We start from the raw sequence: 25,514 nt of genomic DNA on the forward strand, positions 1-25,514 counted from the left end.
ACTTATCACAGAAACTTCCAAATTTGACAAGTTCGATTGTGTATGGAGTTTCCCTTGTGTTTGCTCTTTGCTTCTTGGAGTAGGATAAATGCTATGACTTGACTCTTCTCTAGAAAGAACGAATGCTCCAAAGATTCAGTATTTCTTTTCTTCCAATGCTTTTCTAACCCTCTAGCAGAATTTTCTTTCATCTCATTAATCCTAATCAGACTCCCCTGTTACAAATATTTCTACTCTGTTGTGATGTCCTCCAACTTCAAAACCCATAGCAACCACCAATCAGTAAAAATTTCTGGATGCATTGATTGGAAACAAACTCTTTGCAGCTGGCTTCCACATACATTTTTTGAGTATTTGGGGCTCTGAGTTGATTTAGAACCACTCTGACTGTCCCCTGCTGGGGAAAGCACTTTTACTGAGTTGCTCTTGGTGGCACAGAGGAGATTGACATTTTCACCGAGTGAGTTATGTTTTCACCTGGGGACAGTCCCCTCAACACTTCTGGCTACTGACCATCACTGCGTCCCCACAGCTCAGCTCTCTCACTGTCTTGCTTTGTATCTCTCAGAGCTCCCTTTCCCTAGATACAGAGCAGAGAGAGTACCACTCCTCTACCTTCTCCAGACAGAGAAGAAAAAGGCTTTGAAGCCTAAAGGTGCTTTATCCAGCCTAGCTGGGAGGTGCTTTATAATGTAATTTTCACTACAATAGTCTGAGCCATCCAAGTCCTCAGTACTCATGCCTTTAATTTCTAATGCAGAAAAAAGAGAAAAATATTCCTCTAGGTAACTGAGTGGTTAAGACAGTTGAGAAATCCAGACTTGGGCAGGTTCCATCTATCCAGTTCTTGCCCTTCCAGTATTTGCAAGGTTGTCTTTTGTAACAAAGTCTACATGTTCAGATTTTCCACAGCTTTAAATTCGAGATGTAAGAAATTTATTTGCCCCATGCTTTTTGCAGTACTGTACTCTGGGTGTACATATCCAGGATTTATCTCATTCTTTCTATCTCTCTCTCATTTATCAACTATCAACTATCTATCATCTCAGACATAGTTTTTTTTTTTTTTTTTGCAGTTAATTCTGTGCCTTATACACGCTGTAACTTACTAAATGCTCAAGAACTGGTGATGGACAGGAAAGCCTGGCCTGCTGTCAGACACGACTGAGCTACTGAACTGTATTAAACTGAGATGTGCCGTCACACTGATAAACTCCACTGGGGGACCGCCCTCCTCCACATTTTCCAAGTTTAACCTTCCACTTGGGACCAGAGCTCCGTGTCCCACTGTTCTGCTCTACCTAAGGCATCAGTTCTTAGCACCTTCCCAAATACCTTCACCATCTGCAAAGAGAAACACATTGGACTAGCTTTGTAAAATTATACTCTCCAACGTTCTGTCTGCCTGCTTCTCTGGGTCTCATGGTTTGCTTGTCATTTTGATAGCCTACGTTTCAACCATTTCTTCCAAATGACTGCAGTACTCAAAGTTCAAATTATCATACAAGATAAAAGTGGAGATGCAGTTATTCTGTCTGAATTCTCTTCACATGTCACATTAGCACATGATGGCAGCAGCAAAAACAGAATTGTGAATCATATTTTCAGCTTTGAATTAAATATTCAAGACTGGAGTTCCCCCCAGAAAATCAGATATTTGGCTGACACCCATCCCTACCATTTGTGAGAAAGGACAGGTAGAAATTCTTCTAAGCCTGCTCTATCGAGTGTGACCTCCAGAATCTCACATAGGTGACCTAAAAATTAAAGAATAGCTGATTTCCTGACCAAGAATGAAGTACTTACTGGCTGTGATGGTGAGTCTAGTTCCTGTTCCAAAGTTTAATTGACCGCCTTGGTATTTAGACACACAGTGTTCTAAGTCATTACAAAAACCAAGGCTCCGAGCTCTCCAAACCCTACTGTGCAGCCCCCATTTCTTCTGAACCCCCTTCTCCCAATACTTCACTATCAAAGCTGTCAGTGACCCCTCCATACCATTTCCTGCTGGACCAGCTGAGGAAAATGGAAAAAAGGCTATAATTAGGAGAGGCTTGACATGTGAGAATTGTTTTGATTTTTCTGCCAAATTTTCTTCAGAGAGAGGACTAGACATCCCCTTTCTCTCTCCAGGTGCCATCAGCGAATCCCTCAGGTCTAAACATAGGATGAGTCTGGACAGCCTGCCATCTTTCTCATCCTTTCATACCATTCCATATTTCAGTTTTCTCTGAAGTCGCCTCTTTCCCCTCCTTTAGCCTCTGGGCCATTTTCTTTCAGTTGAAACTTGTCCCCCAGTCTCTGCTCCTGTGGCCTGTGCCGTGACCGGCCATGCTTCTCTGGTCAGTGCAGGTGTGAGGGGCCAGCTGGTGGGGGTGGCCCGGCTGCAGGGGGCACTGTCCCCCTCCTCCCAGGGGTGTCCAGGTGAGGGTTTATGTTCCCAAGCATGACTCACTCTTGGGGGTGGAGGGGGAGGGACTCTGCTCTGTTCCAGATAAAATTCTATCTAGTTTAGAGAATTAGGACAGGGAAGCCTGGCTTGCTGCAGTCCACGGGGTCCCAAAGAGTTGGACACGACTGAGCAACTGAACTGAACTGAGTTTAGAGAAACAGAGTAGCAGAACTTGATGATTTCTTTCTGGAAATTAAAGGGTTTGCTCAACACAATAGGGATGGAAATTTTTCTTTGACTTACTTGGAATGACTGTCAAACTTGTCCCTCTCCCAAAATAGTTCTGGCCGTAGCTGTTCCACTGTGATAGGAAGCTCAACAAAAACCAGGCAGAAGACAGAGCTGGTGCAGACACCTGGAGGCCCACCCGACAGAAAGACAGACAGACAGACAGACAGACAGACAGACAATCTCTTGTCCTGTGCAGGCTCAGGGACCAGGGCATTAATGGAAAGGAGCTTCAGGGCTTAGAGCAGCTGTGACCATGAGGAGTGGTTGGAGGGACCGAGTCCTTCTGAGTGGGGGTTAAAGGGAAGGTTCAAGTGCTTTGTGGGCTGCTCGCTGTCTAGTTAAAGTTGTGGGCCCATTTGTTTTATGCGTGGACATTTAAAACATTCTTTTTCTTTGAAGATTTAATTTCTCTCCTGATGATCACATGATTCTGAAGCTCATTCTCATTAGGTCTCTTTATTACATCTTTTAACTCTGGGAAGGATTTTATTTCTTTGGGAAATTTTTGGAACAATTTCTTTTCTTGGAATTAACCCAGATGAAGCTCTGACCACTTGCTTTTTTCCAACCTACCTCACTTCCCTAACAGCCTATTACAGTGTCCATTGTTCACCCACCTGATCTTGTACCCCATGAGCAAGGAGAGGGTAGAGTGAATAGAACACAGGTTAGTGACTTGTTTTTCAAATTGCCATGTTCAGGTCCAAGGTCTCTACGATACCTTTTAGGCACTAAACCCATATCTGCCATTCTTTGACCTCCTTTTCTGATCACAGTGAATACATCTGGATTCCCTTAGCTTTGTGTTTTCAACAACCATGCCACCAGCACAGTCATCTGAGCCCCATGCCTGTGGTAATTATCCCCGCCACCCTCCACAGGCAGAGTCACAGGCAAACTTACTTGGAATGACTGATAAGCTCGTCCCTTGCCCAAACATCAACTTGTAGGAGTTGTCACACAGCCATCGAACACTTTGCAATAACTGACAGGTGACTCTGTGATCTCAGACCCCAGTCTTTCTTGACGCCACTTCAAAAGGCATCTCAGGTAACTTCAGATGAGATATGGGGCCACAGTTAGGTCAGATTCTTTGGGGGATGGTAGAAAACTTGCTAGGAACATGTGCTTCTTCACCTTGGGGTCATTGCAACTTCTGACATGCTGATGATTTTAAAAACATCAGTGAGTTCTCTTGTCGTCTTCTCCCTTCTCTGTCCTCACACATCACACCATGTCCCCATCTGCATCTCATTTCCATCTCTAAGCCCTGGTTTGGTGACACCAGGTCCTCAGGCACCACTGATCTGCCTTCCCCAAGACAGCATATATTCATAGGCTGCTGTGATTAAAGGACTGGAAATGCCAGCCTCTCAGAAGCTGAGACCTGGGCCTCTCGCTCTTGATCACTGGTCAATATGTTGTCCTCATTTGTCTGGCTAATGAAGAGCTGACCTTTCTAAGTGGATGCTTTTTTTGCTGAAATGACAACTGCCAAAGAGCTAACAACAAAAGCAGAGCTCCGAAGGCGGTGTTGCCCTTTCAGACCCCTTTGGCATATTTCAGTCAAAGGGTGCCCAGGCTCAAATGTCATCCTCTCAGTTTCAGCTCCCACAATACTAGGCTTGGAGAAATTCAACAAAAATTGGGGAATATTGGTCCAACCTGCCGCCTGTTCAGTAGACCTAGGCTCTTCTTGGAGGCATCTTGCACATTCAAGATGGTCATAACAATCCAAGATTCAGTTTTAGAGTGGCACTTCTAGTGCCACATCCACCTGGTATGAATTGACGCTGCCCCTCAGTAGAGCAGATAGAGACCATGATATCAGAAAACCCCAACCCTCCATCCCCACTCCTGTCTCCATCACACAGAGTAGGGACCATGCTGTCTGCCCGGTCGACTATGCCTGCATAAAGATACAGATCTGGATTCTCATCCCTTTAGCATCAGAAGACTTTGCCCTCAGTGGAAAGCCTGGGAAAACAGTGCCTGCAACACAGAGTGATGCCACCCTTGTCTGTGACACCCTCCTCCCCATCTCAGTCTTATCATGCTGCTGTTAAAGACATATTCCTACATTTTAATATTTTAACATTTCCCCCTTCCTATAGCTCATTCCTTCCATTTATGTTTCTGAGCACCCACGGGACTCCAGCCTCTGTGATCCGTTTCCGCTGGACTCCATTAGCATCCTTGCAAGAAAGGAACAAAAGTCCTAAAATGCAAGACTACCTGGGGGACACTGTGAGTTTGGGTCTTTCTGGCTTCTTGGCTTCACGGTTAGTCAAGTTCTTTCTTTTTCTAACTCAGAGCTGCCGGGCTACTCCCTGCAGTGGAGAGTTTTACAACGACTGACAGAAGGAACTTTATGAATCTTAAAAAAACAGAGTTTCTCACTCTTCCCAGCGGGGAACAGCAGCAAACACACCAAAGCCAAATCTTCCTATCTGCTCTAATTATCAGCAAGGATACAAGTCACCATGAGGAGAAAGGTATTAAGCCTGGTATCTGAAACTCTTTGGAATTAATTGTAATCCCTTGCCTGGTGGTTTCAGTGATAGGAACAGTGGATATGTGTGTTTTCCCACCCCTTTCCCCCCTCTCCTCTCTTTTTGTGGTTTTGCATCTAGAGAAGCCATAGGAGACATGCAGGGAACATAGAGGGATTTGAAATAAGACCCTAGATTCCCATTCAGTTTTCATTTTTTCCCTCTCTGCTTTCATTTGAAACTCATTCTGAACTGAATGCCTCAGACTTATTCAACCTCTGCTCTCAATTATCCCTCTCCACTGTAGATGATACCAGCGAAAATGGCCTCGGCTGCATCAAGAAGAATTTAAGGTTGATATAAGGAAGAACTTTCTGATGAGGAATGGTACTAACGGTTAGAATGGGTTACTCAGGGGAATCTATTGGAAAAGGGACACACTCACCCCCAAAGTTGGGCATCATGTCTAGAGAAGGCTCTGAAAGCAGCAGACTATTTTCTATCTTTCCAAGGTCAAGGTCAGCTTTATTCCACAGCAGTGGGATAGACCCAGAGTCTCAAAGGGTTAGACCCAAAGACTCAAGGTCCAAAATGGAATCTATGAATGCTGAGATTAAAGAAGAGACAGGACCCTGGAGGCTACTGGTCAACGACAAGCAAGATCTGGTTTCTAGGCAACACACATTTCTCTCAAAACTAACACCAGGGCTGAAATCCCAGAATTCCCAGTATGTTTCTGTGTCCTGTTACACTTACTTGGCTGGACAGTCAAAGTGGTTCCTTGTCCGAACATCAGCTTTCCATAGGCACTACTACCAGTATTTACACTGCAATGGAAGCCTTTACAAGAACCCCGGGGGCACCCCCACGGCTCACAGACAACTTCCTCTTTAACTCCTTTGGGTGAGAAGAGACTCACCCAAAGGGGTCCGAAACTGTGAGGCTGAGATTCTTCCCACCTAAGCTCAGAGAACCATTTGCATGTCTGGTCCTGGGACGCTGACCTCCTGTATCCCTCCCACCCCCTGGTGGGGCTGTGTTTTGTCTCTGTCCATTTCCTCTGGTTTCCATCCTGAGGCTTACTGATTTCTCATGTTCAGCATTTCTCTTTCTAAAGGTCTCATTTCCATTTTACAGCATCATTTTCAGGACAATTCCTCTGATCAGTTTTCAAGACATGTCCTCCCCTCCCTTCGAGGTGTCACACATTTCTGATGACAATGAATTGATTGCAAGGAGACAGGAGGAGAGTGTTCAGCTTTCTGGAGGCTGACTAGAATTTGATGAGGTTTAGGCTCCAGCCTCAGGAAACACCATCTCCTGAGCTTCCCTTCATGCCCCAGCATAAGGAATGAAAATAATGGGCACATTTGACTGAACTTCAGTTGGTCTTGAACCTGAATTACTCATTACTGAGAGCAATATCTCACAGAAAGTTTACATCTGAGCTTTGTTATGTGATCAAGCATCCCGGGGGCTCTTTTGAATTTAGAACAGAAAGACCTTTGTCTTGGGAAATCCACAATCAGAGACAAACCGGGACAACTGGTCACCCTGTAGGCTCATCTGCGGTGTCCTGACCTCTGAGCAGCCCAGTAACCATAATGGGAGAATTAGTTGAGGCCTCTCTTAGGGTTGCTCGGAGTTTACTTGGAGTTACTCTGTGTTTACTTGGAGTTGCTGTAAATTGCATCCTTTGATCAAACACAGCTTCCACTGCTGACAGTCACAACCATAGGAAGCCCTGGGGTCTCCTTGGCTGTGTCTGGTGGATGCCACAGACCATGTGAGGAGCCAAATTCAGGCAACCTCATTATTTGGCACATTGTGATCAAGCCCTGTCCCCAACGAAGATGAAACACAAATATTTTAGCTCCTTATCTGCATTCAACTTTTAAACTCTTCAACTGTTTGACTGAATTTGTGCTACTCTCTCTAGTCATCTCTTCAAGCAACCACTTATTAACAAAGTGTCAACATGAAGCATGAAGTGGGAGAGAGGAAAAAAAGGCTATTATTTAGCAAAGAAGAAGTGACATCTGCTTTAAGGACAGCAGTCAGGGATTCAAATGACCCTCTCATCTCTTCCTGCTTCCTAGCATCACAGTTTACAGAGCTCCCCACACCAATACTTCAGCCGCTGAAATTTCAGAACCTAAGCAAAATTAGATGCCTACTCTCAGCGAAAGTTCTCCAGCAGACGGTGCCAAAGTGTCGCTATAGCAATAATCTCTGTCCTCTGCTGATTGAAGGAAAATAGTCTTTAAGGTCCCTTGGACTCCAGCCTTGCCTTGGTAGCCCTTGTAGAAGATGAGTCCATTGTATGGAAAATTTGGCCTACAATTACTGTCTGGAGCTCTGGAAAAATGCTCGCCCTGCACAGGTATTTTCTTTGCAAGTGAGGCTGTCTGCTTCTACATTTTACTGTGTAGGGGTTACGGCTCTCATTTCCCTGAAGTGGCCCACCAAGTACTGAGAGGAACTCTCAGCTTCTCTGTGCATTCTAGAACACCCACCATAGAGCTCTCCCTAGTGTTTCCAGCGAGACGCCAACGATGAAACCAGTCTGGTCCCCAGTTTTGGCTGCCCACCCTCTGAAAAGTGATGTCCTTGAATCTCCCAGTGAATCCCCTTGAAGCTTTAATTAGCTAGGATCTCAGAGACTACTGAGTGCATGGGATTCCACCTTATTCACTGTTTCTGTTGTTGCAGACGTGTGCTGGTTTTGCCCCTGCTGAGCAAGGCACTTCTGCCTGTGACAGCTTCACCACTGAGCTAACCACACTGACTGTTTTTCAGGCAGGACCTAGCCCAGAACATTCCAAGCTGGCTGTTATCAGGGCCGCAATAACTCCTTTAGCACTGCATGCACTGCATCACTTAGGCATTTACCCCCCCCACCCTCCCCAGCCAGTTTTGCAAGAGCTTCACCTGGGCTGTATTTTGTAGTATGCCTCTCCCAGTGCTGTATCCTCTCCTAATCATAGAAAGCAGAACTGAATAAACAAAACTCAGCAATCAGGGAGCTTAGCTTATGTCAAAAGGAGACTGGGAGTGCTTTCAACATGTTTTTCCTATTTACCCAAATTTTATAACAAGTTAGTCTTCCCGGCATTAGTTTATAAGCACCACTCGCTGAAGCCACCAGAAACATAGATTCTCAAGGAATGCCAAGATCTACCGCAGTTGCTTAGTATTTTATATATATAGCATTTAAAACTTTCCCAAGTATTTAACACATGTTATTACCCTTATGAACATGTGGGTGCATATATGAAGGACAGAATGTACTGCTGTATTCTCATGATTCAGAGGACAAATGAATTTTTGCCCCCCTCCTGGGTTGAGCTAAGTCAAATGGTGATTTAATCAATAATTTTGGTAACAGAGGGAAAAGAGGGGTTAAAAGCTGAGTTAATCTGACAGTTCCACTCACAGAGACCTCAGTTACTGGACTGGAGATGGAGTATAGTTCTTTAAGAGAGAGAAAATGAAGATAAAAGAAGAAAAGAAATCTGTCTGTAGAATTTCCAGTATTCATTAATGAAATCTCTGGGTCTCATTATTTCAGGAGATAAATTTAGGGGAGTTTTAGTATCTACATCAGGAAGATTTATATTTGGTCTACTGAATTTGCATAGTCACAATATGCCAATTTCCTCTCTATCTTTTTGGCAAACATTTCCTGGCTTTAGCTGAATCCCTCAGGATCCTGTATTCAATTTTTCTCCCTGTACCAGCAATCTCATTGAAGATGGATGATAGGAATGTTTTTGGCCGAAGGTAATTTAGTCTTTGTACAACGGAGTTTTAATCTCTCTGATGGGGCCCATATCTTCCCAACACAAGCATCAGATTTAGAAATTAACCTGGAATGTTTTGGGTGGGGGGGACAAGTAATTTAAATCAGAAGAAAGACATGTTTTGAAACTCTCCCACTCCCCACTGGGCCCTTCAAACTTACTTGGATTCACAATTAAGAGAGTGCCTTTTCCAAATGTCTGTTTATAGTTGCTAGTTCCACTAGTCTCACAGTCAGGGGAGGCTTTACAAAAACACTAACAGGACCAGCTCTTTGCAGCAGGGCCCTGGGGGTCAATGTAGTCTCGATCCTACAACATGACTTGTGGGTTATTTAACAACATGCCCCCAAATTGGTTGCTGCAGGTGGGAGCTGGGCTTCCAGAAGGCAATGGAGGCTTGATAAATATATATGTTATTTATTAAAAATTAAAAATTTTTTTCATTTTTTGTCTGAGCTGCCACCTTAGTTTGGGTAAACCAATCTTTTTTTCTTCTTCCCCCATTGTCTACCCCGGTTGGCACTCACACAGTCTCTATTTTATTATACTTCAAGGCTAACTGTTTCTCTGTTTTTTGGAAATTGTTCACATCAGAGCCCCAGATTCTGGTTTACTGGAAACACATGGCAGAAGGGGAAGAGAGTGAAGGAATTTTACAGGGACGTGTTCAAAGGTACGAGTTTGAGGGCTTTTTGGTCTTTCCTGATCTGCTTCCTTATAATGGACCAGTGCCTGTCCAGGAGAGCCTGCAGGATGTGATCTAGAGAGGACAAAACTGTCAGGGGCCCCATGTGGCTTCATCCTTCCATACTCACTGGGGTTGATGGTCAGCCTGGTTCCTCGCCCGAATACCAGCTTCTGGCCTGCACCTCTGAGTCACACCCCAGCAAAGAGCTTTACACAAACTGTATGCAAGGCCCCTGTCTCCCCACAAGAGCCCTCTCTCTCCCCTGAAGAGGAGCCTGCTGGGCCCTCAGTGCCTCAGCCTGCTGGGCCCTGAGTCTCACAAACCAGAGAGCTTTAGGACAGTGTCTCTTTGCTGTCCTTTGCCTCCTTGTCAATGTCCCCTTTAGCGGTTATAGGCATGTACCAGAGTTTTGTTCTCCCTGTCAGTCAAATATTTAACATCTTTATTTCCACTTCATAGAATTTTAACTTAAAAAAAAAAAAAATCCTTCATCCTTTACAGAGCTCTCCCTAAAATCAGCTGGATTAAAAGAATCTTTCAAGTCAGAATAAACAAGGTCTCCTGAGTGAAGTTAAGCTGGCTTCTCCATTGAAACTGGTAGTTTGAATCCTAGGGTCTGCTCGTCTGGGACCTGATCCATAGGCTAAGACAGGAAAGGTTAGAAGTCAAGGTAGAAAAATCCAAGGGAAATCCTGGCCTGTGAGCCCTTCTTGTCTTCACACCCTTATTTGCACTTATTTTTGGACTTATTCTCTTCTCCTCTCCAACCGGGACATTGCTATCTTTTGTCACCAACAGGGAGCCCTGCTCAGCATCAGTTCTAGAAGGCTCCCACCCACACACCCTGAACTCTGAAAACAGACATCATTTCTTTCTTCTGCTTGGGGAAATTTGATTGAAAAACAATTTCTGATTTTGCAAAGTGAAAAGGATTAGGAGAAAATCTGTTTGCTTCTGTTTTCTTTCTCCACCCCCCTCCTCTTCAGCAGTTTTAAACTATTCATAGATACAACCCCTTTAGGGTTAGAGAAATGTGGTAAGTTTCTAATCTCATCATCTTTTCTTCTTGCTATCTATTTACTGCAGTCCTATATTTACAATCTAAATTTGCATTTCATTTCCATTTGCTGAATCTTCTAATGCACTTTTTCTATTACTTCCAGAACACCATGTGCAATGATAAACTCTATTGAAATGAACCAATTCAGGAGTTTTTAGGGCCGGAGGCTGACATTTCTCTCTTCTGAAAACAGGTCTGGGGGTGAACACGTTATTATTACTCTTCTAGGCAAGCCCAAGATAGGGGCAGTGCAGCCATCTGAGCAACTCAGCTTGTGGGGCTGATGTCTAAATAACCATCTACTGAACGTTGCTCCTTGGGATTAATTTGAGTTTTCTTCTTAATCTAGTTCCCAAATGTCAGCTTCCCATCTTTTTAGCTCTTAGAATCTCTCTGACAGGCAAAGCTTAAGGTAAATCTCATAGATGTTTTCTGAATCTCAACCAATATTTCATCTCTGTACGTATTACAAATAAAGAACCAAAAGAAGGATGAATATAATACCTCTGGGAGAAAATTTATAACAGTTCTCTGGGAGAGATGAGAATTATAAATAAAAATGGACTAGCATGTGCTTTTTCTGATTATCATTTCCAGTGTCTGGGGGACTCTAAATATCCAACCCAATTTGGAAACATGGCAGCCAACTGGTCCACGTTTTGAGCTCTAGTTAGCAGTTGGACACACAGGTCAGCATGGAAATATTTTTTATTCTTATGCTGTTTTAGGCATAAGGGACTTCAGGAAGGTCATCTGGAACTAACATAATGCTCACTAGGACCTCCTGACTCTAGCCTTTCTAATGTGGACACTAATTTGGTCATGATAGTGGAAGTTTTACTTTGAGATATCCATTGGGTAGTTGGCATCTCTTATGAATTGTAAGCAAAAGTTAAAACCCAAACAATTGTCTGGAATGAGCTTCTATTGCAGTAGATAGAAATTCCCTCATGGAGCAAAATTTCAGCTACAGTCAAGTTAATTAATTAGATTTGTTTTGAGAGTGGTAAGTAGCACTCAAAAATCTCCCTCTGAATATTGCAAGGGAGTTGTTATGTTGGGTTAGGAACTCCTTCCCTCACACTTTGAAGGGCACAGAAATGAGTGGGTATTCAAAGGGGCTTCTCTGCTGAGCTCAGCCAAGGCGAGAATGAAAAAGTTCCAGTTAGAAGCATCGTGGTTAACAGCATCCTGGGGCATGTTTTCAGAAGTTCGTGATCTGTTTTGAGTATTTGCTTTCAATCTTAGCACTTCCCTAAATATCAGCTTGAGATTAATGTCAGCACCAGAAAATCCTACATGGTTTTACCCAACTGGTGTGGCTCCAAGAATTTGAGAATAATTGGGATTAAGCAATTTCTTTCCTAATTTCTCCAACATGGAGGCTTTAGGAAGGCAAGTATTGCACCTGAGATATGAGAATGAGAGTGGTCATTCAGCCATTTATATCAACAGGCGCATCTCACTGTCTTCTTTTGAGTCAGGTTGCATTGCACACCCTACACTGCTTTCGTCTAATAGATCCTTTCTTCCTAACTGCTTTCTGCCCTACACACTACAACTTTAGTTCAGATTTCATTTGTCAGAGACACATCTCCAATAACAACCAAAACCAGCATAACATGTCCAAGGGCTTAAAGGTATAGAAGAAACAGCCCTAAAGAGTCTCCATATGAGGCTGCCCTCATTAGCATCTCGCCAGAAAGACTGGTGACACCAGGTCCCCAAAGATGCTAATAGCTCAGTGAGTAACTCTGTGATCTTTCACAGAATTTCTAAGAGTGAAGGCTTATGTTTAGAAACAAATCATCTTTTAAACATACCTGGTCTAACATTCAGGATTGTTCCTTTTCCAAATGTCAGCTTATTATTGGAGTATCACACAATGACACGAGACTCTACAAAAACTCCCTTTACTACCTATTTAAATGTTCACTTATCACCCAAGAATTCTCTTGATAAAACCAGCTTTTTATGATGAGGGTCTGGTGGTAGAGTTTATGGACTGTCTGGGCCCTTCTTTTTCCTTGCGTTATTGTCACTTAGTTGGAAATGTGCCAACATCCCCCCACAGCCTACCTGCTCTGGTAAAACAGGAGTAGGAACTGCCTCCCACATTTTACAGAGGGAGAGAATAGAGGCCCTGCGAGTTAACTGATTTTCTCTTAGTCTCATGGAAAATTCCACCAGTTATAATACGAAATTAAACTTTCTAACAGTCTGACTCCTTAGTTTAAATGCTCCACTAGCAGTCTCACTCTGGTCTATTAGATAAAATAGCAAGTGAGGGTAAACAGCAGAGTATCGCATAAGGTAGGTATATATCATTGGTTGTTTCAATTGGAATCCATCAATGGGGCTGCCATGATTTGGACTTGAGTATAAAACAGAGTGGGAAATTTAAGAATCAGGGTTCCAGAGAGAAATCTGGAAGCATTAGTTACTCAAACTTACGTGGGTTTACTGTCAGTTTCGTTCCCTTTCCAAAGAGGAGTCTTTCAGATCCGCCCTGAGTTACACCCCCATAGACTGCTTTACAAATACCGCCAAGACCCTTCCACCAGGTGCTGGGGGCCGGGGCTCCTCCGTCTCTCCCAAAGGAAGCACAAAGGTGGAAACACAATGTTGTGTGACCACAAAACTGTATAGTTGTTCCTGAAAAGGGGGAGGAGCTAAGGAAACACTTTAATCCATCTTTACCTAACATTAGATTGTTGCCATTAATGAATTAATTAACCTAGCTGGTTAGCAGTTGTAATGATTTTGAAATAGCTCAGTTTTGGGGTCAGAGAGACTTGGGTTTGGAATCAAGGGCAAGTTCCTTAACCTGCTGCACCCCACTTTCCCTGTCTGTAAAGTGGGGAGAAAAGTGGGGAGAATGGTGCGGCATGGTGATGTTGTTATAAGGACTAGGATCTGTATGTGGGTTGCACTGGCCCTGCTGCTCAATCTCTGGCTTGCTTAGCTGAGAGCACAATTCTCTAGGGATTGTTTTAGCAACTTTAGAGACCAAAGCATCAGTGATTTTCCCCCAAAACATAATCCACTCCCCCACTAGTAAACACTAAATTTTGGAATCTGAGTTCCAAGAATTAAACTCTAGGCCCTCTTTCTTACTCAATCAATTTGAACACGTTATTCAACCTCTCTCTGAGCTTCCAAAAGAATATAAAATATAAAAATGAAAGAAGTTCTCTTCTATGAAATGACGATAATAATAACACTTAACCCACATAGCTGGTATAAAGATTTGCTATGATAATGGATAGAAAACATGCAGCCCATTGCCTAGCACATAGTAAGCAATTAAAAATCATCATTATTTTCCTCCCCAGAAGCCAAACACACCGGCAGTGATGCTCTTTTCACAATGCCCTAAAAATCTCCAAGTCCTTGAGTACTTCTCTTCTTCTAATTTGTAAACCAGCAGGGCTATGAGGGTAACAGAAGAACTACTCAGCAGTTTGATGAGGAGGGTAAGGGATTTTGTGAGAATTTAGCAAAAGCTGTATTTAGCTGCATGGGTGCACCTTCATAACTGGACCATCTTGGAGGATATGGCGAGGCTATCATTTAGCCAGGCAGAACTTGCATATGAGCAGAGATGGGCCAAGAAGTCACATACCCATGAATTGCTGTAAAAGGGTCTCATACCATTTTCAAGAAGAGGGTTCAGTGCTTTCTCCACTTACCAAGTTGCACTGTGAGCTGAGTCCCTTTCCCAAATATCATCTTAGAGCCACTGGTTTGTTGAACACAATGCTCCAAGGCTTTGCAAAAACCAGAGGGGTCAACTCAGGGAGCCCAACTTTGCTGAGCTTCCCAAGAATTAAAATTTTCCTTCAACCTCCAAGCTTTTCAGACAGGATAAGTGATGGTATCTTTCTTGGTGGTAGCCCAGAGCTTCAGGGCTGAGAGATATGTCCAGAGATATGATTGCTACTTTAAGACACAGGAAGGCTCAGCAAGAAGATTCTCTATACACATCTGTGGTCCAGAGTAATTGCATAGCTGATGCAATTTATCATAGAATATAAAATCCCACTGGGAGAGAAATTAGTGCTGCAGAATTTATAGATAGTGTTTGATGGTCACAGTCAATTGTCTGAAGACAAGACCAGCGTTTTCATTTGCACTTTTTTGCATCCCTGCCTCCATTTGCAGATGGCTGAACATTTCCCCTAAGACCAAGTTTAGCTGTTTCGACTTTAGTCAACTTTCCCCCACAAAACAGGCATGTGATGATTTTATCTCTCCTTAGAACCCTGGGGTTCTGTTCTGAGCTCACTAAATCTTGGAAAAAGAATGTTTGGGGTGCAAATAAACTTGCTTAGTCAAGAACCATGATGTTTTCTTTTTCTTGGGTCTGGCCTGGTCACAGCTGTGAGGTATCTTGGCTTAGTCCCAGACCAGGCTCAGCTGTGTGACCTTGAGCAAGTTCACAAACCTCTCTGAGTTTCACTGTCCTCATTTGCAAAATTAAAGAAGTGAGTTAGGTAGTCTTTCAGGACTTTCTGAGCTGTTACTCTTTGATTTGATTCTCTGGACCTAATCTGTCCCAAAATACTGTGCAAATCTATTCCCCCCAACCTCCCAGAGTGTCTAGTCCTCCTCCCCATTTCCTAAACAAAATAAAACAAACAAGCAGAGAAAAGAAAAGTAGGTCTCTACTTATCACACAGGGAAATAGAGTTTTTCGAGCCTACCATCTGCCTTAACATTAGATCTCTTTAGAAGTTTGAAGTCAGAATTTTGGAACCAAATCCTCAGGGAAAACTGTTCTTTCTTTGGAGCTTTCAGATAATTCAAAAACCAAACCAAATAAACGGACACCTTTGGTTTAAAGCTAGTACTTACTAAGTTTCACTCTCACTTGAGTCCCGGTTCCGAATGTAAATTGCCTTGCTTCCCACAGGAGCAGACACCTTTACATAAACTACAGGCTCTTGCTTATCCACAGGAAAGGTGATTCGATATTTATAGTCTTTTCCCAATGGATAAGGAAGTTCATCATCTAGCCACCAGTGCCAGCTTTCTGGTTGCTAGGTGTTAGATGCTGAGGGGGGTTTTGCTAACACTAAAGGTACTCACCCAGGCTTACAATTAACTGAGTCCCTTTCCCAAAGGTGAATTTCTCAGTGCTCTTTACACAGTGCCTGGGCCCTTTACCAAAAGTTCCTCTTAGTGCCGGGCTATGACTTCCTCTTCTCAGATGTAGCCTGTCTCTGGGGTGATTAGGGGGCCCCCTCGGTGAGCAAGGTCACTTAGGGTTGTCCTGCAGCCCAGGACTCAGGCCAGGAGGACACCAGGACCAATCATGTTGGGGTCCAGAATTCTCTGGCCTCCTGGGCAGCTGAGACTCCTGTATCCTGAACGTCTTGTAGGCTATTTCTTATTCCCATCTTGTACAGATCTATAAAAATCATAACTGCCTGGTGGTTCACCACTGGTTCTGACCTACAACAGGAAAGGAGACCCCTGTGGGCATCAAGTATATGAGGGATGTCAGGTCCCCTTTTTCATTGTTGGAAAGACAAAAGGTACCACTTCTTCCTATGTTGACTGTGAGCCTAATTTCAGAAACCTATTATTCTTGGAAAGCTTTCCCCCCATATATTTAATAGATCAAGAAAACCTACAGTTGGGGAGAGAAACTGGCCCTACAAAATGATGAAATGTGTGCTAAAAGCCAATTATAAAATGCCATTTTTGATATCTTGTGTTTTAGATTACCCATGCTGTTGTGTACATATTTTATCCCCCCTGAAGATAAGCTACTTACCCAGGGCCACAGTTAACCGTATCTGGGTCTCAAAGGCAAATCCGTTGTCATTGTTCATCCACTGACAAAACCCTTCCTCCCTTAGAGCAATGAAACTGCTTCCTCCAAAACTGGCCCAGGTGATCCCTGGGGAAAACTGTGGGCACTTAATAAATATTTGGTAAATTGAATTGTATTAATCATTCATCTTTTGTTCCTCTTCCTCAAAGAACACTTGAATATCCCTCTGACAATTTTCAGATGAAAAAAAATTAATCCTGCCAGATAGTACAAACTGAGTTTCAAGATTCCTCTAGTCTTGGTTCCAAAATGTCAGTTTCCTATTAACCCCATTCCCACAGGAGTGAACACCTTTACAAAAACTAGAAGCGTCAGCGTGGTTGAAAGGGATGTGGCATCGCCTCTGTTCCCCTTCCTCACTAGACAGAGAGAGCTGTCTGTCCTCCCCAGGGGCCCCCTCTTTCCTGGGAAAGGTCTGCCCTCTTCCCTCTGTTAGGACAGAGATAGTAGGTGGCTGAGTAGATTTCAGGGATGAAGATGATAAATAAGATATCAAAATGTTATCACACGATGCAGAGACTTCTTTTTTCTTGCCAAATTAATGCTTCCCCCTTCCCCCCTCTGGCAAAGGCTGTTTTCAGCACTTTCTTTCTCCCAGATGCAATAATAACTGGATTTCAAGTTGGCATAAGGGCACAAACCTCCAGGTTCTGATGAGTCACACACATACTGATCAAGAAATGATGCTACCCCTCAGTGAAGAAGCATGCTTTGCTTTCCTCCCTTGCTGGGCATGGCAGAGTTTAAGCACACACACAGGAGAATATAAACCGATAATTCTCTTAGTTCAGCTCTCAGCTTCATACATTAGCATCCCAAAATGCCAGACCTGGAAGGGAACTTAGCAGCTGCTGGAGCCAAGTAGAGGATGAAGAAGCCCAAGCCCTGAGGGATAAAGTTGCTTAAGGCCACATCAGTAGATAGAGACAGAGATGGGGCTAGAAATCAGAACACCTAAGTCCCATTCTTGCCTTCTTCCTTCCTGTGACTCAAGAGAACAGGGACCTTCCCTTGGCAGTCCCCATCCCTGGGGCTTTCCTGGCTAGCCTGGGTATGATTATCTCTGCTAAACAGTGGATAAGTGACTCAAGGGAGATGTTGGCTTTGGCACAGGGTTTAAAATTTTAAAGAGAGATATACAGCATCTTAATTCATTTTTAAAATTTTATTTCTTAGGCTGCAGGCAACAGCAGTTGATAGTGGGGGAAATGGCCCGTGAGGTCTCAGGCAAGCCAAGGGAAAGACAGAGATTTAGAAATTTGCCCTTTACCAAAAGGATAATCCAACAGAGAGTTGCCTCTGATTAGTCCTTCTCTGCGGGACTCATTACCAAGACTGACATCTAAGCAGGGATGGTGGCAAACACAAAGCCACGTGGTGTTACCTCCTGTTCCTGCTCCCGTGGCAGGTATTGCTAATAGACACATCACTCTGCTCCTCAGGGTCTAGATGTAGCCTCAGTCCTTTTTTAAAAAAATTCAAGTGTAGTTGATTCAAAATATTATGTTAGTTTCAGGTGTATGACAAAGTGATTCAGTTATATATATTTATTAATATATAAATATATATATATGATGTATTTCTTATTTTTCATCATAGGTTATTCTAAGATATTGAATATATTCCCCTCTGCTATACAATAAATCCTTGTTGCTTATCTATTTTACATATAGCTCACAGTCCTTCTTAGAACTGTGTTCCAGATAACTATTACCAATTGCTAGCCCTTGGTAATTGAAATATCACCTGCTTGCCCTCCATGCCTGGGGGATAATTGGAAAGAAGATCCTACAAATGGCTTGAGAGATGTGCTTGGGTAAGGGTCAGGCAAGGTCCCACACAGCCCCATCACAAAAGATATCACTGACCTGGTTGGACCAAGACTGTTCCTTCCATAGGCTGCTGCAGAGGTGACGACAGTAATACCATGGAGTATCGCTTACCCCTCACAGCTTTCCTTCAAACACAGGCCTTGGGCAGCAAACCATGGTAGCATTCTTCGTGCTTGCTCTGGCCCAAAGAGCTTTCAGCAAGATCTTCCCCCCAAACAGAGGTCCTGGGGGTAGAGGACGTCTGCTGGACTTCAATCCCTTCCTGGCATGCTTCCTCTTATCCATCCACCCAGGTCTGTCCTGGGGGTCCTGGAATGGAATGGGCCACAGGAAGAAAGTGATGCAGAAACCCTTCCGCTAGACCACTCACTCCCATCATCACACAGTCAGATGTTTCTAAGCTTTTCCTTTCAATCACATTTCTGTTCTTTCATTAAAAAAGCGATGTGTTTGTCCATGTCCATCCAAAGACATTTCCCTGTGTCCTTGCTGTTGCACTAGGCTTTTGTTTGGTAGGGAAATGTCCCATGTACCCTTGTGGGGTGCTGTCTCATGTCCTTGAAGACAGTGCTCTGAGTGACTGGGGGAGGATGGGCCCTTTGGCCCAACAGAGAAGCAGCTGCCAGTGTCAGGGTTGAAAGGGGATCAAGGGGAACAGAAGTTGCAACTTTGACTAAGTTCTGAACAAAGAATATTTTCCTCCCCTGACCTCTTTTCTGCCAACCTCCAGTGTGACCTACTTATGGAGATGGGCTAATTAGAACAGCAGAGGGCGCTATAAGGTCAAAAACAAAGCTGCCCTCCTCGGAGGAAGCTGGGAGGAAAATCTCTCCCTTTTTTTGAGCTAGTGTGGCGATGGTACCCCACTCCAGTACTCTTGCCTGGAAAATCCCATGGACGGAGGAGCCTGGTGGGCTGCAGTCCGTGGGGTTGCTAAGAGTCAGACACGACTGAGCGACTTCACTTTCACTTCTCACTTTCATGCATTGGAGAAGGAAATGGCAACCCACTCCAGTGTTCTTGCCTAGAGAATCCCAGGAACGGGGGAGCCTGGTGGGCTGCCATCTATGGGGTCGCACAGAGTCGGACACGACTGAAGCGACTTAGCAGCAGTAGCAGCAGCAGTGATCAAATCCAAGCTTAGGACAAGAGTGGCTTGTTTATCAAATCCCTGGGGCCCCGTCAGGTCCGAAGGCCTCTGTTGAGTGGTGCTTTTGGGTTAAAGAAAGGCAGTCTAGGGCGCTCCCTGCCTGGACTCAGATGCAGACACCCGCAGGTTTAAGGGAGATGGGGCAGGAAAGTTCAAGGGCAATGTGTCCATAGTAGGTCATTAAATCTTGAGTCTCTCTTAGCTCTAAACTTTGGGGGTCACTCTCTTGTGTACATTGTGATCTCCTATGAACAAGCCTCTTGAAACCTTCGGAAGACATAGGACAGTGAGCTAGGAGATTCATTTCATACTTCCAGTGCTCTTAGGGGTTTGGGATAAGCATAGCTGGCTCAGGTCTCAGGGGAGCACAGAGCTCTATGACATACTTACAGCAGTGACAGAAATGAAAGATGAGAGTCTCTTTTTTATTTGCCATCGATTGGTACAACATGGTTTTTAAATTTTTTTTGGCATGATTTCACAACTTTATTTTTTAGATTTACTCAGCATCTTATCTCTGAACGTCTTTGATGAGACTCAAGCTCTCAGGAGTTTATTCATCAGTCTATTTCACAAAAACGACAATAGCAACAGCAATGACTAGCATTCTTAAATCACTTGCTGGGTGTATTGCTGTGTTATTTCATTTAATTTACCAGCAGTCCTGTGAAAAAGCTATTATTATTTTCATCTCCGTTTTATAGATGGAGAAACTGAGGCTTGAGGAGGAGTTAGGTTGTGTTTAAGGTCTCACAGCAAGTAGATGCTGGAGTTGATAGGAACCCAAGTAGTGTGGATCCAGAGCCCCACTCCTTAACCATGATACTGCACTGCTGTTCTGAGAAGTGCCCTGGTTGAAGCGATGCCTTTTAAGGAGTGATGGAAGGACACCATGGTGGGGAAGGGGTTGTTTTATGATTGTGCCACCCTGAGAAGGTCTCAATGTGAAGGCTTAGAGAGAGGGCAGGTGCCTTTGACTGAGGGTCTCTGAAGCCCTCTCCTCTGTTCTCGTGTGTGGGCAGATGTAACTGAGGTTGGGCTGTCAGAAGAGGAGCAGCAGTTTAATTTGTAAACAGGCCTAGGTCAGGAAGGGAACACTCAGTTCTCACAAATATCATGCTTGGCACCACCTTTAGAACTGGGACAGACTCCCAAAAATTGAGTGGGGGCCGCCAGAGCCTGTGAATATCTCAGAGCCAGAAGCTGGAAGTGACCTTCCCTCTCAGAGGGGCTGGTGCCTTTGAGAGGGGACCCCTACCTGCAGGGGGCAGTGCAGGCCTGGCATCAGCTGATCAAACAAAGCAACCCGGTAGCTGAACCTCCCTCTTCCACATCCAGAGGCCTGGGGATGCTCACACTGGGGTTTCAGACTTTCTGGGATATGCTTTTGGTGGTCTTCATGACTAGGATTGCCAGATAAAATGCAAAATGTCCAGTGAAATTTGAATTTCAGAAAAACAATGACTATCTTTTTAGAATAAATACATCCCAAATATGGAATGTCCCAGTTATTACTAGTGAAAGTTGCTCAGTCGTGTCCTACTCTTTGCAACCCCAGTCCATGGAATTCCCCAGGCCAGAATACTGGAGTGGGTAGCCTTTTCCTTCTCCAGGAGATCATCCCAACTCAGGGATCAAACCCAGGTCTCCCACATTGCAGGTGGATTCTTTACCAGCTGAGCCACCAGGGAAGCCTAAGAATACTGGAATGGGTAGCCTATCCCTTCTCCAGTGGATCTTCCCGACCCAGGAATTGAACTGGGATCTCCTGCATTGCAGGTGGATTCTTTACCAGCTGAGCTACCACAGAAGCCCCAATTGTTACTAAACATTTTTTGTTGTTGTTCATTTGAAATGTAAACTTAACTGAGTGTCCTGTATTTTTATTTGTTAAACCTGGCACCTTTACTATGTAAAATAGTCAAGATATGGAGGTAACCTAAATGTTCATCAACAGATAAATGGATAGTGAAAATGTGGTATATATACACAATAGAATACTACTCAGCCAGAAAAAAGAATGAAATAGTACCATTTTCAGCAACATAGATGGATCTATGGATTATCATACTGAGTGAAGTAAGTTAGAAAGAGAAAGACAAATACTATGTAAAGTACTACATATAAAATAGATAAACAACAAGGTCTTACTGTATACCACAGGGAACTATGTTCAATATCCTGTAATAATCCATGATGGAAAGAATATGGTAAGAATATATATATATACATATAAATAACAATCACTATATTGTATACCAGAAATGAATACAACACTGTAAATCAACTATACTTCAATAAAAAGAATCTGGCAAACTTATCCATCCCAATGGTGAGTTTTTAAGTGCAGAAAGTTATATTCTGTTGTTCGCAAATATTTGTTGATTGCCAGATACAAGGCAGACACAGTCCCAGGGGCTAGGACTCACCATGTCCTATATACACAGCGGGACAAAGTGAAAGTGAAAGTCGCTCAGTCGTGTCTGACTCTTTGTAACCCCATCTATACAATCCATGGAATTTTCCAGGCCAGAGTAATGGAGTGGGTAGCGTTTCCCTTCTCTAGGGGATCTTCCCAACCCAGGGATCAAAGCCTGGTCTCCTGCATTGTAGGCAGATTCGTCACCAGCTGAGCCACCAGGAAAGCCCAAGAATCCTGGAGTGGGTAGCCTATCCCTTCTCCAGAGGATCTTCCTGACCCAGGAATAAAACTGGGGTCTCCTGCTTTGCAGGTGGATTCTTTACCAGCTGAGCTATCAGGGAAGCCCATACAGGGTGAGAAGGGAAAGACAAATAATAAGCATGTATAAGCCCAGTGATGTCAAATATAATGATTGATGAGATGTGAAAATAAGACAGAGATGAAATAGAGGGTGACTCTGGGAAAGAGGAGGGTGACTCTGGGAAAGAGGAGAGTGAAAAAGTTGGCTTAAAGCTCAACATTCTGAAAACTAAGATCATGGCATCCGGTCCCATCACATGGCAAATAGATGGGGAAACAGTGGAAATAGTCGCTGACTTTATTTTTCCGGGCTCCAAAATCACTGTAGATGGTGACTGCAGCCATGAAATTAAAAGACGCTTACTCCTTGGAAGGAAAGTTATGACCAACCTGGACAGCATATTAAAAAGCAGAGACATTACTTTGCCAACAAAGGTCCGTCTAGTCAAGGCTATGGTTTTTCCAGTCATCATGTATGGATGTAAGAGTTGGACTATAAAGAAGGCTGAGTGCCTAAGAATTGATGCTTTTGAAGTGTGATGTTGGAGAAGACTCTTGAGAGTCTCTTGGACTGCAAGGAGATCCAACTAGTCCATTCTAAAGGAGATCAGTCCTAGGTGTTCATTGGAAGGACTAATGTTGAAGCTGAAACTCCAATACTTTGGCCACCTGATGCAAAGAGCTGACTCATTTGAAAAGACCCTGATGCTGGAAAAGATTGAGGGTAGGAGGAGAAGGGGATGACAGAGGATGAGATGGTTGGATGGCATCACCAGCTCAATGGACATGGGTTTGGGTGGACTCTGGGAGTTGGTGATGGACAGGGAGGTCTGGCGTGCTGCGGTTCATGGGATTGCAAAGAGTCGGATATGACTGAGTGACTGAACTGAACTGAATTGAACTGGGTACCCAAGTGAGTGACTAATTTATTTGCCAGGGAGAGACTCTCAGAGCTGAGACTGGTAAAAAACTGGAAGCAGAGTTTCAGGCAGCTAGAAGAGGGAGGCAGGGAGGGAGCAGAAGGAAAGCCACAGCAGCTGAAGGGCAGTGATGGGTGTAGGAGAGGGCACGTGAGGAGGCTGGCAGACAGCAGTGGTCCCACCATGTGCAGTGGGTCACAGGCCAGGATAGGAGGCCTCCCTGACATCATTAGATTTACAGTTTATGAAGACCTGGAGAGTGATTGCCCAGGGGAAGAGCAGAGGCAAGGGGACCAGTTGGGGGGGTACTGCCATGGGCCTGACAAGCGAGGGTGGTATTGGCAGGAGGGGGTGGGGGTGGAGAGAAGTGGAGGCACTTGGAGACACACTTCTGGGTGGAGCTGATGGGCCTTCCTGATGAATTGAAGGTGGGGCACAGGGAAACAGAGGGACTCCAGAGTACTCCTAGAAACACTCCCAGGTTTGGGGAGCAAGTTGGTCATCTGTTCTTTTAGGGCAGTGCCTCCCAGCCGTTGTCATGTCTTGGCTTATACAGAAGATAATATTTGTACTTGAGTGTGGCCAGGAAGGGCTGACCCAGGAGGCTCCAGCTACCCCAGGTCCCATTGTCCACTGTGAGCACTGTCTCAGCAGCCTTGTAACCTACTCACTGCAGCTCACCCTCTGGGAAGCGTTGCTTCAGGGGAGAATTTTCCAGCTGGGGCCAAGTGTGTGCTGCAGGAGAGATGGAAATTAGACTGCGGGAAATGAAAGAATGATCTCAGAATCGCAGCCCTCCTGATCCATCAGAAATCAACCCTTCTGCTTTTCTGTATATTCATTCTATTCATTTTTTGAGAGTTTGATACTGAAACTCCAACTAAAAATCTTAATTTAGCTACTTAAGAAAATAATTGTAATGTAGAGTGGAACTATATGCTATTTTGTTCTGTATTTTCCAAGTCTCTGGTAACTTTATTATACTTTCAGAATTTAAAAAGTTAAAAGGAAAGAAAAAATAAATAAAGCTGGGGGAAAAAAGAAATAGAGGGGTTCAAATATTTTGTAATACTCGTGAACAGAGTGTAACATTAAAAACTTGTATAAAAATAAATAACAACAACAACAAAAGAAATAAGAGTTCTAGAATTCAGGGCTAGAGCAGATTCTATTTATTAAAAAATATTTATTTCTTTGGGTGCATTGGGTCTTAGTTGCAGCATGCGGAATCTTCTGTCTTCATTGCAGCATGCAGGTTCTCTAGTTGTGGCATGTGGGGTCTAGTTCCCTGAACCAGCGGTCAAACCCAAGCCCCTCCTCTTTTGGGAGCATGGAGTCTTAGCCACTGGACCACCGGGGAAGTCCCTAGAGCAGATTTTAGAAATGACCTTATCCAACCCTCTTCCTTTTCTCATTACACAAAGATGTAATACTAGGTCCCCGTTCATTTATTCCGTGGACCGAGTGCCACAGGTATGGTCAGCTGTGCTCGTGCTGTGTGACCGGTACCCAGTCTGTGACCAGAGGATGTGGAAATGGACCATAAGCCAGTATTAGGGCTTCCTCGATGGCTCAGTGGGTAAAGAATCTGCCTGCAATGTAGGACAGATAGGAGATGTGTGTTCGAATCCTGGGTCAGGAAGATCCCTTGGAGGAAGGCATAGCAACCCACTCCAGTATTCTTTCCTGGAGAATCCCACCGACAGGGGAGCCTGGGGGACTACAGTCCATAGGGTCGCAGAGAGTTGGACATGACTGAAGCAACTGAGCATGCAGCATGCAGGGCTATTTGGTATGGAAGTATGTGATCATTGGGCTTGTAATTTCTATTTTTTTCCTTTTTCAAAAACTAATTCATTTTCATTGTGTTTTACAAAAGGATTAGTTCAAGAGGGTTGAGGACTACAAAAACAACAACAACGACGTTTCCTGGGTTGGAAGCATGTGCCTCAGAGAGTTACAGCTAATTCAGGCACGTGACCGTCAGGGCTGTTCCACTCCCTTCGTGTCCCTCCCATCTCCTTCTCTTCAGAAGCCCCAGAGACGGTCTCAGAGGTTTAAGGAGCCTGGGTTTCTATGTATCCTCCTCCCTGATATAAAAAGAAGATGTTTCTCCCTGTGGGCTTCAGCCTTTTGCTTTTCTGTAAGTGTACTCACTGTCTGTCCCACTTATTCTATCGTCCGTTTCGCTGTTTCTGATTTTCCAAGGCTTGGGCTCTTTCCCATTCACACTAGATTTTCTAGTTATTTTCTGCCTTTAATTTTCCTCTCTGTGTCCTTCCCCTGCCTCTGCCCATTGAGTTCCCCTGGGTGGGGCTGTGC

The 25,514-nt window shown here is 44.1% G+C and overlaps 1 long non-coding RNA gene across 1 annotated transcript in view; it reads left to right on the plus strand.

Moving 5' to 3' along the window:
- The first annotated feature begins 1,160 nt into the window (after window positions 1-1,160).
- LOC133255887 (uncharacterized) overlaps window positions 1,161-25,514 on the plus strand; it is a 28,023-nt gene continuing 3,669 nt past the window's right edge. The window contains exon 1 of the long non-coding RNA XR_009739062.1: window positions 1,161-25,335. This is a non-coding gene — a long non-coding RNA (uncharacterized LOC133255887). The remainder of the gene's footprint in view (window positions 25,336-25,514) is intronic.

Source organism: Bos javanicus, chromosome 10, assembly GCF_032452875.1.
Source record: "Bos javanicus breed banteng chromosome 10, ARS-OSU_banteng_1.0, whole genome shotgun sequence".
Taxonomy (NCBI): Eukaryota; Metazoa; Chordata; class Mammalia; order Artiodactyla; family Bovidae; genus Bos; species Bos javanicus.